The sequence below is a fragment of the Globicephala melas genome, chromosome 16 (assembly GCF_963455315.2).
Source record: "Globicephala melas chromosome 16, mGloMel1.2, whole genome shotgun sequence".
Taxonomy (NCBI): Eukaryota; Metazoa; Chordata; class Mammalia; order Artiodactyla; family Delphinidae; genus Globicephala; species Globicephala melas.
The window spans coordinates 79,175,844-79,188,434 of record NC_083329.1 but is presented as its reverse complement, the minus strand read 5'-3'; positions in this window follow the sequence as shown (position 1 = coordinate 79,188,434).

The following is a 12,591-nucleotide window of genomic DNA, read 5'->3' as shown; positions in this document are numbered from 1 at the left end:
ACAGAGGTGGACTCGTGAGGATTAGCAGGAAACGTGGACTGGAGTAGGGTTCAGAAAAGGATTCTGGAAGCACGTGCAAAGAGGGAGAGGCGTGGGCGGCATCATTTTTCTGGACACTCTTGGCTGCAGGTTTCATCAGTGCCTGGTAACATATGATACAGAGTTATAACTTAAAATATTTTAATTCGATGCACAGGTATAAATATATATTAATGTATGTTTATATCCTTAAATTAACAGTTACGTTATGCCATTCTCAAGTTATCCTTCTTTTCCTTGTCTCTATGACGTCTAGAATAACAAGAACCCCTTTTGCTGTTATTAGATGTTCCAAATCCGAGTGGGCTCAGGAGACAATGGCAGGAGGGCGGAGGTGGTTGAGTGAGCAGCGCCCCTTGTGGCGAAGTGCTGGAGCACATGAAGAGGACTGAAGGCTGCACTAGTATGGTCCTCCAGCTGCGACCTCAGGACTGTCACAGGTGATAAAGCTGCTTGAGCTGGTGGGACCCAGACAGGAAGACGAAGTTGCCTTCTTTGAAATTCCCTTTTTTTGAAATATTCATTTTATTTACTTATTTATTCATTTCTTTATTTTGGCTGTGTTGGTTCTTCATTGCTGCGCATGGGCTTTCTTTAGTTACAGCGAGCGGGGCTGCTCTTCATTGCAGTGCACGGGCTTCTCATTGCAGTGGCTTCTCTTGTTGTGGAGCACAGGCTCTAGGTGCACGGACTTCAGTAGTTGTGGCACGTGGCCTCAGTAGTTGTGGAGCACAGGCTTAGTTGCTCTGTGGCATGTGGGAATCTTCCCGGACCAGGGCTCGAACCCGTGTCACCTGCATTGGCAGGCGGATTCTTAACCATTGCGCCACCCTGAAATTCCCTTTTATCTATTCCTTTTACAGAAGTCAGAGTCAAGAATGACAGGACCTCTGTGGCCTTGAATAGATGCTACCCTGGGGGATGCTTCTGCTTGTGAAGCAACTTTAAGAAAATTCTCTGGGATAATTCTAATTGTAAATCCTTCTCAAGGTTATCTTCCTTTCCAGAACCTGACCCTCTTCTCCACGCTCTTGGTATTTGCATTCTAAGAGTGTGATGTGCAGAGATCTTTCTCTACAGCTACCCTCGGGCAGGATGAATCATTACTATTGCCAATTCTGTGCAACTCCCAGCAACTTTACCAAAGTTCCCCGACCTTCTGTCAACTTTGAAAATGAGATCGACTCACAGTGTTAGCTCTATAGCCAGAGTCACCCAAACGTCATGCCATTGTAAGAGGAAAGCTACTCTGAGAAATACCGTTGAGCCCTGGTTCCATAGAGCGGAGGGTCTATGACCCAGTGTGAAATGCAAACCCAGCAGTACGTTCTCCTACCTTCTGACTGGTGCCAGTTCGTATCATTCACGTCAGTTGTTTACTGATCCTCAGCCTTTCCATCCAGACCATGGACATAAAGACACATTACATAAAAATCAGTTAATGTGTGTGAAGATATTTAATGAGATTAAAGATTGGGCTCCATGTTTGTGAATTCTAACCCGAGCTCTGCAGTTAAGGTGTGATTGTCTCCAGGCAACTTGTTTACCCTCTGGAAATGAGTCTTTTTCTTTATAAGGGTAATGGATGTTCTGTTCATCGAAAGGTCTTAATTATTCAGAAGCTAATTATTCTGCCTCTGCACTGTCTTGGTTATTCTTCCTCTTCGCTGACTGTCTCTGGCAGTCTTTTCTCTCATGATTAGTAGAGTTTTCCATTCTGCCCTCAGTGGTGCAAAGAAAATTGGCTTTTGCAATTATCTACCCTCTTTTCCAACTCACTGGATAGTGGGGAAACTTCAACGAGCCCATTAACAACATATCTGTCTTTTTCCAGTTTAAAGGGTCTCCTTTTGTATTAAAACAATTGCTTTCATAATTGTATACCTTCTCCTTCTCCTCCAAGGAAGTATCTTAGTGTTGACAGTTAGTTGAGACTGTCCTGGATCAATGCAGGGTTCTCTGGGTCCCTTCTGGTCTCTGTTGTGGAATAGTTGGTTGGGCTGGGACCAGTATCTTCCGAAGTGCAACTGGTCCCTCTGGCCTTTTGGTGTGTGATGGCATCTGTTGCCACTGACCACTGGCTTGCCTTGCCCCTAACCATTGGGAGTCCCCTGCACAGTGGTTTTGTCTGGCAGACCTTAGGATTGTGCCAATACTGTGGTCTTCTCATCAGTGGGGCATGTGGCCAACACTGGGAAGGAAGGGGCTAATGCACTCTCTGTCTCTGTCCCTGTCCCTGTCTGTCTGTCTCTCTCTGGCTCCTTTAACGGGAAGTAGCTTCTAAGTCTGGAAGTAGCACACATACCTTCTACCCACCTTCTCACTGGCTGCCAGAAGGACCAAAGTCATGTCATCTGCTCTATCAGGAATCCACAGCCTGTCTTTCTTCTGCCCAGGGAAACACGCCACAAGCCCCGATGTTCTGGGTGTCCTCGAGACTTACCAAGAAGTTTCTACAGCACCTTGACCCCGCCCTTGGAGATGTAGCCTCAAATCTGGGACAAATGGGAAACTTGACTTCCAACTTCTTGGCTCTAATTTGGTCTCTGTCTCTCATCTCCCACAATCCAGATGGGAGTTTCCTTTCTTCTCTCTATTTAGGCAAGACGTCCCTGACAGCACACCCTCCCCCTCCTGCCCTCGGCAACGTCAGCCCTCAACCCCATCCCCAGAGCTCTGGCAAAATGGCTGCTGGACAGCAGTCACTTACAGAGAGAGGAACGTGTAACACACTGGTTAAAGTTATCAAAGGGTCATCTTTACTACATCAAATTTCTATCAGATAGACACAAGGGAAGAGGAAAAGAGATAAGGCCCCCAAATTTGGTTATTTACTGGCAGTTCTGTTGAATGATTTGATGAGATAGTAATCAAAACTGTTGGTTTAAATGAATGATGTGGGAATCCTATTATATACGCATGATCTATTTCCTCTCCTCTGGATCACTGAGGATTGGTTACAACCGCTGTTCTAAAGAAATCATTATTAAAATAGATCCTTGGGAGTCTGGAAGATGACTCGCCAATGATGGTAGCAAGGAAGTGGCAGCAGAAGTGGACAAAGGGGTGTGCCTAACGCTGATCCAACCCCTGGATTTAAGTGGATTCGGCCCACGGAGAACATACTGCTGTGACACAGGAAAAGCCCATCACAGCAATGCTCTTAATTCCTGTTATTTGCCCGGACACCCTCCTGCTTTTCTGTGCGAATCCACTGACGTTTGAATCTTTAACCTTATGGTTCTGCATCTTAACTTCAGAAACGTGCCTCGGTTCCCTTCCTCGGAAGCTCCTTTTTGGTCCTCTTCTCTGACACTCAGAGGCTTTTCTCTCTGGGACGTGACTTTGCTTTCATCCACCTACACCTGCGTTCAAGAATAAGAGCTTCCTCCCCACGCCATGCCAGCTGGACCAGCTGCCTGGCCTTTACTGCAGTTGGTAGAACGGAAAAAAATTACAAAGTCAAGTGCCGATCAACTCCAGCAGTGACAAACTATCTCCAATGAAAAACATTCCAGACGTTCTTGCCGGTCTCCTAACTACCAAGAAACTTTGAATAAGCAAGCAGGAAACGCACACAAAATGCAAATCACTTCGCGTAGCATCATAAAAAGAAAATTGGAATAGATCTTAAAGTCCTCTAGTACAATGCTCCCTTCTGTTTAAGAGGACACTGAGACGTTTTTAGAAGTTAATGGAATTTCCACTGAAGATTACACAGCTATTTATCATGTATCAATCTCATTAACTTCATCACATACAGGGTGGCAAGGATGTGATGATGAAAGACTGAATGTAACAGCCTTGCTGTTGCGGGATGTTTTCACAGAGCCCCTCAATAGTCACAATGAAGACCGCTTGGCTGCAATCCATCTGGTCTCACTAGAAGCGCATTTAACCACCATTATACATCAGAGACTGCTCTATATTACTACCGTATAATCCAGCAATCTCACTCCTGGCTATATATCCAGAAAAGACAAAAACACTAATTTGAAAAGATACATGTGCCCCAATGTTCATAGTAGCACTATTCACAGTAGCCAAGACATGGGAGCAACCCAAGTGTCCTTCAATAGACCATTGGCTTAAGAAGATGTAATACATATATACAATGGAATAGTACTCAGCCATAAAAGAGAATGAAATATTGCTATTTGCAGCAACACAGATGGACCCAGAGAATAGCATACTTAGTGAAGTAAGTCAGACAAAGACAAATATCATATGGTATCACTTATATGTGAAATCTAAAAAAATAATATGAATGAATCTATGTACAAAACAGAAACAGGCTCACAGACATAGAAAACAAACTTCTGGTTACCAAAGCGGGGGAGGTGGATAAATTAGGAGTATGGGATTAACAGATACAAACTACTATACATAAAATAGACAAGCAACAAGGGTTTACTATACAGCACGGGGAACTGTATTCGACACCTTGTAATAACCTATAATGGAAGGTGATCTGAAAAAAATGTCTCTCTCTATATAACTGAATCACTTTGCTGCACACCTGAAACTAACACCATATTGTAAATCAACTATAATAAAAAAGAAGAAAACTTGCTCTATTAAAATTGTGTGTCTACTTCCCCTTGAGGGAGTGTGTCCTTGTGTGTACTGTGCTTTCTTCTCGTCTGACTAACGCCCAGTGCTGTGTTTGACCAGAGTCTGTGCTCAGTAAGTTCTTGGTAATTTGAACTGGATGTTAGGAGTCAGTCACTCAGCTCTGTAGTAAGGCTCAGAGTCTTAACTTGAGGTGCATAGGTCCTCTTCAGGTCTGTGAATTTCTTAAAGTGATACTCAAAATCATACGGATGTGTGTTTGTGCCCTCCTACACATCCCCCCAGACCCCTGGGGGATATTTCAGTGTTTGGCAGCAGCATCTTAAAGAGATTAAAGGGCCAATGTAACAGAGGACAAACTGTGCTGTGCTGAGCGCATCGGTCACCAGTCCCCCCTTGGGTCTCCACCTCCCTGGAAGGGCACGTGGGCCTGAGCAGATAGAAACTGGAAACGCTTCAAACAGAGCTTTGGCATCACTGGAAGAGTACGAAATGGTTCAGGGTGATCATCATGGAGTGGATGTAACGCCCCAGGACCTACTGGATAAAAAAACAAACATAAATCAAGAGCAAAGCCACGAGTAGAAGGCACCAGGGTCAAGCACCTCTATCCTTGAGCAGAGGGGCTGTGGACAAATATCTATAGCTTCTCTCATTCCTTTGTGTTTTTTTTCTATGAAGGTATTCTTTTCTTTCAACTCCATATAACAACCCTTTCTCAATGAAGAAGTATTAGAAATAACAAAAGAGTTGAAGAACCAATGAATCAATGAAGAATTATTTGAAGTAAAAGAAAAGAAGAGTGGACTGGAGTTCAAAATGAAAGTGATCTATCTGCTTAGATTGATAAAAGTGGAGCTGGGTTTTAAGTTGTCCATCAGCAGGAAAACCTTCTTTGGAAGTCACGAGATCCCAGACACTGGGGGTACTTAAGCAGAGACTAGATTCCTCCCTCTTAGAGATGCCACGGAAGAGATTTCTCACTGAAAAGGCAGCAGAAGTAGCTAATTACTCAAGTCTTTTTAGAAAACTTAAATTTATTTAGTTGTTAGGAATCTTACATTGATTACCAGCGCATATAGAGGGCAAAGTCACTAAGTATGTAATACTTAAAGAACTTATGTTTGTCTGTGGGCTCTGTTTTTGAAATCAGTTTTCTGTACCTACCAATATCTGTCTTGGTTAAAACTGGAATTGGTTTAATCCCCAAAACTCACATACACTGACAGGAGTTGACAGTTCTCATATATGCTGGGGGAAGAATTTAAAATCTGAAGCAGATAAACTGCATGTCCAGGTGATAAATAATTAGGAATGGAGGGAGGGGCATATTCATAATTTCTTAAAAATCAGGGCCATGGGTTTATCTGCATTTAATTTGCAGTATAGGAAGTAATCACTGGTTCCTCCAAATTCTTACAGAACTCTGTGTCTAACTTAAGCACCTTGTACTTTTTACCTTTTATTTTAGGCATCTGTGCATGTGTCTTGTTTCCTACTGCTCTGCCATTCCTTGAGGGCATAGCTTTCAACTGTACGTCATTCAGAGTGCCTAAAAATCTTGGAAAGATACAAGTGGGTTATGTTTCTCCGGAAGCTAATCATTTTTTCTTTTTAGTTTTCTGTGATTAAACAAAGGTGCCAAATGCAAGAACTCTGTAGCTAAGAGGAAATATAGGGCCAAGTAAAAGGGGAGAGGAGAACCAGTGAATTCGTGGTGGTGTATTGTATTTGCCAAGGTAAGCAAGTCAAGACGATTCTTCTATGCTGCGGTGACAGAGACACGCGCAAACGTCCATGGGTTAGCGCACATACAACGTTTATGCTTATTTTTATTTTAATACAATTAAAGTTTTGCTTTTTGCTCATGAAATGTCCCAAAGGGATGTTGCTGGTTGGGTGGTTCTCCAAGACAGCTCTCCTCCAACTGGACACTCTGAGACCCAGGCTTCTTGTACCTAGTGGCACCATCATTCCCTAGCGCCAAAGCAAATAGAGAACTCGTAAAGTATTTCTCAAGAAATTTTAGGGGTCAAGTCTGGAAGTAGTACCCATGACTTCTTCCATTAAGAAGAACGTACCAGATGGCTTCACTTTTAAAGGAGGCTGAGACACGTGGTCTTTCTATATGCCCTTGTTAGGGCATACAGTGTCGGCAAAATAGGTTTGGCAAACGTGAAGCACTGTCTCTGCCACAGTGACCAAATATCCATTTTATCACTCTGTGAGCATCTGGAATATGCTCACCCTTTCCCTTAAGAAAACAACTCAAAGTTCCATCAAGTCACTGCCTATAGATCAAAGTCCAGGACCTCCCAGTGATGTATGAATTTTTAAATTTTCCTCTTCCTCAAATTCAAATGTGACTGTTTAAAGCAATCTTTGAGTAGAAAGACAAGTTATCCGGTTCCCTAAGTGCACTCAAGACACAGTAGCGGAATAGGGACAGGATGACAGTAACACATACTTCCTGGAGAAAGGGAAAGGACGGGTAATATACAGAAGTCATTGGTCCACAGCAGTAATGAAATCCTATAGGGCAGGCGTTGGGATGGCTTCCTACCCTATTGGGGCGAGGCAGGGAAAATTCTTTGATTAAATCCTGATTCTGATTTTCAGGAGGGAATCCCTTCTCCACTGTTTCCTTTAATATAGGGACCATGTCTTCCATTTATTTCTCTTATAGTTCAATGATTAAGTGAATCCTGTTGTTGGATTAACCAATAACAGGCAGAAAGACAAGTAGGTTTCTAATGTTGTACAATGTGCAGTAGGAAGGAGGTCTTTACCCTGATCCCGCAGACATTTGACCAGACCAGCTAAGATACCCTTAGCCAGGATTATGACACTTTGACTGTAGTAAAGACGATGGGCTGTGTTTCAAAGTATTCCTCTGCGTTAGCTACTATCATCTGTGTTTGGCAAGGCGTTATAGAAAGAGACGAACTCAAGAGAGAAAGTTTGTTTATAAGAGGAAAAGAAACACAACAGATGCAGTCCAGAAATTTGGAGCCTTGCAGGACTGGAAATGTCAATTGCCGCTAGACCCCGAAGAAGAAGAAATGGGACTTTACAGGCTCTGGAAAAAGAAGATTGAGTGAATCTTCTCAGATTAACCTATGTGGTATTCCCAACTCTGAGAGCCTCAGGGTAGTTGCCATTAAGTAGAGAGAGAGAAAGATGTGGATGAAGAAGCAAAGATGCAAGGGAGACATGAAAACTATGTTTAGGAAAGAATTCTAGGCATGGTATAGACTCAATACATGTTTAATTAATTGTAAAATAAACATATACCTTAATATCATAAGTATTTCAAGGTACTTGGACCTTTTGTGAAGAATACATCTTTCTCATGTCAAACAGCATGCTTTTAGTAAAGTAATATTTAAAAGTTAATGAGGCCAACTTCATTTACTGATTGAACAATTAAGCTATAAAAACATATTTGCAGAATATATCCCTTACTAGCAAGCAGCAGTTGATTAGCTTGGCTTGTAACGCACCACCCATTTTGATGAACTTACTAACTGAGGTTTTATTATGGGCAGAAAATGAAAAATACATAACCTCGCTCAGGTTAAAAAATTAGTAGGATTTCTTCTGACACAGCACGCAGATATACAGACTCCCATTTCAGTCACAGAACTGAAATTATTCAGAAATGAATACTAAGCAAAATGAAGCCAGCACATAATCATTTCCGTCCCTGGCCGCCTTCCTTCAAATTACCCAGGAGCCAAAGGGAAGCCAACTGGAAAAAAAAAAAAAAGAATGTTAACATAGCAAATTTATGAGGGTAGCTTGATAAAATGTGTTAGTTTTGATATAAGTACATGACTGCTTTAAAAAATGAAAAATACCCATCTATAAAAATAAGTATCAGGAAGACATCTACATTCAGGTAGGATGTACCAGGTGTTGGCAGATCACCAGTTTCATTGCAACAACTTGAAAAGTAAATAATGTTGGTGGGGCAGCAGGTGACAATCATTGCTATTGCTACTATTTATTGAGTACCAAGCCCAGGCTCTCCACTGTGCTAAATTCTCAATATACTTGAATTTAGTTAATCTTTGTAATAACTATTTGAGGTAGATATGAAAAAATGAAGCTTGGAGGAGATAAATTAGGTTCCCAAGGTTATCTGGCTGGTGAGTGGAGAAGCCAGTATTTAAGGCATTTTATCTGACTCTAAATCCCACGCTAGGGGCTTCCCTGGTGGCTCAGTGGTTAAGAATCCGCCAATGCAGGGGACACGGGTTCAAGCCCTGGTCCGGGAAGATCCCACATGCCGTGGAGCAACTAAGCCTGTGCGCCACAACTACTGAGCCCGCGTCCCACAACTACTGAAGCCTGTGTGCCTAGAGCCTGTGCTCCACAACAAGAGAAGCCGCCGCAATGGGAAGCCCGTGCACCGCAACGAAGAGTAGCCCCTGCTCGCTGCAACTAGAGAAAGCCCGTGCACAGCAACGAAGACCCAATGCAGCCTAAAATAAATAAATAAATAAATTTAAAAAATAAAATAAATTCCATGCTATTTATTTAAAAAAAAAAAGAGGGGAGTGATGTGGCTGAGCAACTGCACATGTAAAAATTATGTGCACAATTTAGGCAATAAACATGGATATAAGTCAACAGTGTGATGTGGCTGTCAAAAAAATATAATCAATTCAACCTTTTGCTGCATTGCTAATAATAAGAGCTCATATCTTTTAAGTGCTGGCCCTGGCCATGTGCTAGGCCTTATTCTAAACACTTTACATGCATTAACTCATTTTATCTTCACAACGATCTTACAAGGTCATCTTTTTTTATACAGTTGAAGGGACTGAGACTCAGAAAGGTCAAAGGCCTTGCCCAGGGTCACAGTAGCCAGAATGTGGTGACTGAATGAAGAGAGACCCCGCTTTTCTTCTGGCTGTGCCCAGATCTCTCCTTGGGGTTAGTATTTGTGTCTGTAAAAGCAAGGTGCAGGATTCTGAGTTCATGAAACTTCACCTCCTATGTACATGAGTGGTTCTGAGCGTGCCTAGGGCCCATCCAGGGAATCGGTGGCATGGAGAGCTCCATGCCCACACTCAGAGGTGATCATTCAGAATCAGCATTTTAAACAACATTCCTGACATCACATGGTCCTCTGAGGATGCTCCAGAAACACCAGTTCATGGCAGTCCAAGACCAGCTTAAGATGAGATAGGTCAGATATAAGGGAAAAAGAAGGGTTGTTTCAAGTCTCAGAAGAAGAGATTAAGAAGAAAGTCTTCAGGGACTTCCCTGGTGGTCCTGTGGTTAAGACTTCACCTTCCAATGCAGGGGGTGTGGGTTCCATCCCTGGTCGGGGAGCTAAGATCCCACATGCCTCGCGGCCAAGAAACCATAACATAAAACAGAAGCAATAGTGTAACAAATTCAATAAAGACTTTAAAAATAAATGGTCCACATCAAAAAAAATCTTTAAAAAAATAAAAAAAGAAGAAAGTCTTCACACACAAACACACGGGGTGTGGGGGGAGGGAGAGAGAAGTGTCTCGTTCCTAAGTCTCTCTCACACACACAGATTAAAAAATATGGACAAAGATAGTAACTCTTAAAATTTATATACCTGATATTACTTGTTACTTTATTTTATAATGGCTTTGTTGCTTTGATGATCATAACAGTCATAAAAGTTAAAATGCATCCAGTAAATCAATCTTTTAGAAGAATATTATGACACTGGAAAGCTGAAAAATACAATTTTTAATTCAATAGACTTTGTTTCTTAGAGCAATTTTGGGTTCACAACAAAATTGAGAGGAAAGTAAAGAGAGGTCCCAAATTCCTGCCACCCCCATGTACACACACGGCCTCCCCACCAACGATCAACGTCCTGCATCAGTGTGGTATGTTTCTTACAATCAGGGAACCGACACTGACACATCATTATCAACCAAAGTCTATATTAGGGTTTACTCTTGGTTTTGTATAATCTATGGATTTTGACAAATGTCAAATGACATGGATCCACAATTATAGTATCATACAAAAGAGTTTCACTGCTCTAAAAATCCCCTGTGCTCACTGTTTCATTCCCCCGCCACCCTACTTATCCCTACACATGCCAGGAACCCCTGGCAACCACTGATCTTTTAACTGTCTCCGTAACTTTGCCTCTTCCACAATGCCATATAAGTGGAATCATATACTATATACCCTTTAAGATTGGCTCCTTTCACTTCGCAGCATACATTGAAGGTCCCCTCTTGTCTTTTCATGACTTGATAGTTCATTAGTTTTTGTCACTGAATAATATATCATTATATGGATGCATCATCCTTTATCCATTCACCTATTGAAGAACATATTGGTTGTTTCCATATTTTGGCAATTACGAATAAAGCTTCTATAAATATTTGTGTGCAGGTTTTTGTGTGGACTTAAGTTTTCAACTCAATGTAGATAAATACCACGTTATGCAATTGGTGGATTATGTGGTAAAAATATATCTGGTTGTGTAAGAAACTGCAACTCTGTCTTCCAAAGTGACTGTACCGTTTTGCATTTCCACTGGCAATGAGTGAGAGTTCCTGTGGCTCCACACCCTTGTCAGCATTTGATGTTGTCAGTGTTTTGTGACTGTATCCATTCTAGTAGGTGTGTAGTGGTATCTCACTCACTGTTTTAATTTGCAACCCCCTAAAGACATATGATGTTGAACATCATTTCACATGCTTTTTGATGGTCCTTATATCATCTTTGGTGATATATCTGTGTTATCTTGCCAGTTTTTTAATTGGATTGTTCATTTTCTTACAGTTGAGTTCAAGAGTTCTTACTTTGTATATGAGCCCTTTATCAGAGATGTCTTTCACTCATATTTTCTGTCAGGCTGTGGCTTATCATCTCATCATCTTGGCAGAAGTTTTTACTTTTAATGAAGTCCAACTTACCGATTTTTTCTACCATGGAACATACTTTTGGTCTTGTATCTAAAAAGACATCACCAAATCCAAAGTTATCTAGATTTTCTCCTATGTTATATTCCAGAGTTTTCTGGTTTTGTGTTTTATATTTAGGCCTATGATCATTTTTTTGCAAATGGATGTCCAGTTGTTCCAGCACCATTTATTGAAAATACTATCCTTTCTCCATTGAATTGACTTTACTCATTTGTCAAAGATCACATGACTATATTTGTATGACTATTTCTGGGCTCTCTATTCTGTTCCATTTACCTATTTGTTTATTCTTTCTCCAATACCACACTGTATTGTTTACTCTAACTTTATAGTAAGTCTTGAAGTCTAGTAGTGTCGGTCCTCCAACTTTGTTCTTCTCCTTCAATATTGTGTTGCCTATTCCGGGTCTTTTGCCTCTTCATATAAACTTTAGAATCACTTACTTGATAGCCACAAAATAGCTTGCTGAGGTTTTGATTGGGATTACAATGAACCTATACATTAAGTTGGAAAAAACTACATCCTAAAAATATTGAGTCTTCCTACCAATGAACCTGAACTATCTCTCCATTTATCTAGTTCATCTACGATTTCTTTCCTCAAAGTTTTGTAGTTTTCCTCATACAGATCTCGTATCTATTATGTTCTATTCATACCTGAATACTTCATTTTTGTGTGCTAATGTAGGTGGTATTACATTTTCTGTTTCAAATTACAATGGCCTATTGCTGATGTATGGGAAGTTGACTGACTTTTGTATATTTACGTTGTATACTGCAACCTTGCTATGATTCATATCTGTTCCAGGTCAAGTTTGGGCCGATTCTTTGAGGTTTTCTACTTAGACGATCATGTCATCCGTGAACAAAGGTAGTTTTATTTCTTTCTCCCCAGTAGATAAACTTTTTTTTTTTTTTTTTTTGCTGTACGCGGGCCTCACACTGTTGTGGCCTCTCCCGTTGCGGAGCACAGGCTCCGGACGCGCAGGCTCAGCGGCCATGGCTCACGGGCCCAGCCGCTCCGCGGCATGTGGGATCTTCCC